At 52.9% G+C, this 2,500-nt stretch overlaps 2 non-coding genes across 2 annotated transcripts; both read right to left on the reverse strand.

Moving 5' to 3' along the window:
- Positions 1-184: 184 nt before the first annotated feature.
- On the reverse strand, positions 185-256 carry trnam-cau (transfer RNA methionine (anticodon CAU)). The gene has a single exon. It is a non-coding gene; the product is annotated as a tRNA-Met (tRNA).
- A 1,881-nt stretch (positions 257-2,137) lies between these two features.
- On the reverse strand, positions 2,138-2,210 carry trnav-aac (transfer RNA valine (anticodon AAC)). Its single transcript has one exon. It is a non-coding gene; the product is annotated as a tRNA-Val (tRNA).
- Positions 2,211-2,500: the final 290 nt, after the last annotated feature.

Here is a 2,500-nt window from a genome sequence, read left to right on the forward strand (position 1 = left end):
TAAAATGGTTGGTTTTACTTTATTAGGTTGAGACATATTTTCATCCTCATTTTGATTAAATGCATTTTCATCAACAGTCAGTGCAGTATGTTCATAGATCATACATCCACTTTCTTGTTTCCAAAAAGCTCTGGATAGATTTCAGTTAATCTCTCACATCTCATGTATGAGAGGATCTCTTAAGTAGCAGAGGATGGTTTCGATCCATCGACCTCTGGGTTATGGGCCCAGCACGCTTCCGCTGCGCCACTCTGCTGTATAACCAGGATGTGACTCCGCCACACAGTGGGGGGGAGGGGGGGAGGGGACTTAAAAGCGGGTCCCCTGGTTCGGACGGTGAGCCGGGTCTCTGGGTGGCTCCAGGTGAGCCGGGTTGTTGAGGTTGTTGAGTTGTTGTCAGGGTCTGGTGGTGGAAGCTCCTGAGGTGTGGTGGTGATGCTGCTGGGGTCTGGTGGTGCAGCTAGTGGGGTCTGGTGGTGGAAGCTCCTGGGGTCTGGTGATGGAAGCTCCTGGGGTCAGGTGATGGAAGCTCCTTGGGTCTGGTGATGGAAATTCCTGGGGTCTGGTGGTGGAAGCTCCTGGGGTCTGGTGGTGATGCTGCTGGGGTCTGGTGGTGATGCTGCTGGGGTCTGGTGGTGGAGCTAGTGGTGTCTGGTGGTGGAAGCTCCTGAGGTGTGGTGGTGATGCTGCTGTCGTCTGGTGGTGGAGCTAGTGGTGTCTGGTGGTGGAAGCTCCTGGGGTCAAAGTCCAGAGTGCTAACCATTACACCATGGAACCCTGTTCAGCTTTTATTGTGTTTTTATTGTGGTCCTGAAACCAGAACATGAGTAAAAAACAATATGCGCTTGAGCATCTGACAGAGTGCTGTCCATGGTGCTAGGAGCGTCTGGGTGTTTATGGTACCAGGGCCCTGGTCCTCCAGGCCCAAGGGCTGGCTCTTTCACTCCAGTGGCCGGTCGGTGGGGGGCTTAAAAGCGGGTCCCCGGGTTCAGACGGTGAGCCGGGTCTTTGGGTGGCTCCAGGTGAGCCGGGTTTTTGAGGTTGTTGAGTTGTTGTTAGGGTTTGGTGGTGGAAGCTCCTGAGCTGTGGTGGTGATGCTCCTGGGGTCTGGTGGTGCAGCAAGAGGGGTCTGGTGGTGGAAGCTCCTGGGGTCTGGTGATGGAAGCTCCTGGGGTGTGGTGGTGGAAGCTCCTGGGTTCTGGTGGTGATGCTGCTGGGGTCTGGTGCTGATGCTGCTGGGGTCTGGTGGTGGAAGCTCCTGGGGTCTGGTGGTGGAAGCTCCTGAGGTCTGGTGGTGGAAGCTCCTGGGGTCTGGTGGTGGAAGCTCCTGGGGTCTGGTGGTGGAAGCTCCTGGGGTCTGGTGCTGATGCTGCTGGGGTCTGGTGGTGGAGCTAGTGGGGTCTGGTGTTGGAAGCTCCTGGGGTCTGGTGGTGGAGCTAGTAGGGTCTGGTGGTGGATGGGGTCTGGTGGTGATGCTGCTGGGGTCTGGTGGTGGAGCTAGTGGGGTCTTGTGGTGGATGGGGTCTGGTGGTAATGCTGCTGGGGTCTGGTGGTGGAGCTAGTAGGGTCTGGTGGTGGATGGGGTCTGGTGGTAATGCTGCTGGGGTCTGGTGGTGGAGCTAGTGGGGTCTGGTGGCGATGCTGCTGGGGTCTGGTGGAAGCTCCTGGGGTCTGGTGGTGGAAGCTCCTGAGGTCTGGTGGTGGAAGCTCCTGGGGTCTGGTGGTGGAAGCTCCTGGGGTCTGGTGGTGATGCTGCTGGGGTATGGTGGTGGAGCTAGTGGGGTCTGGTGTTGGAAGCTCCTGGGGTCTGGTGGTGGAGCTAGTGGGGTCTGGTGTTAATGCTGCTGGGGTTTGGTGGTGGAGCTAGTGACTTACATGTTTTGAAAAAGGCGGGCATGACGAAAAGATCCTGTAAAAAATCTCTGTAATATGTTTCTTTTTTTCCTGTAAAGTTGGACATTTGAAAGATTAGGTAAATGGGGAATGACTGGCTTTTAATCAGTTGTGGAACTGCAACGAAATTCATTTCTGCATAAGACCCAATGCGAGAAAGAGATGGTCGACCTTCCTGTGCCGAGCACCAAGAAGAGGATTAGAGGGGTTTTCCAAGTCCAAATAATATTATTGCAGTAATACATGTTTCCGCCCAGTTTCGAACAGGGGACCTTTCGCGTGTTAGGCGAACGTGATAACCACTACACTACGGAAACTTGCATGCTTTGAAAATGGCGGGCGTAACGAAAAAAAAATCCTATCTTCAAATCATTCATGTTAGAAATAAATGTGTGATTTCATATAAGTTGTCCTGGTGCGGTAAAATTTAAAATCATCCATCGGTATTACCATGCTGGGTAGAAAATACAAAATGTACCACAAGGGAAGCCAACTGATTACTTTTGAAAGACAATACTGGATATGATTAATAACTGCAAATTAGGCTGTCGTCTTGCACATTCAAACATTACTCGTTGTTGGCAGGATTCGAACCTGCGCGGGGAAT

The sequence above is a fragment of the Cololabis saira genome, unplaced genomic scaffold (assembly GCF_033807715.1).
Source record: "Cololabis saira isolate AMF1-May2022 unplaced genomic scaffold, fColSai1.1 scf489, whole genome shotgun sequence".
Classification (NCBI taxonomy): Eukaryota; Metazoa; Chordata; class Actinopteri; order Beloniformes; family Belonidae; genus Cololabis; species Cololabis saira.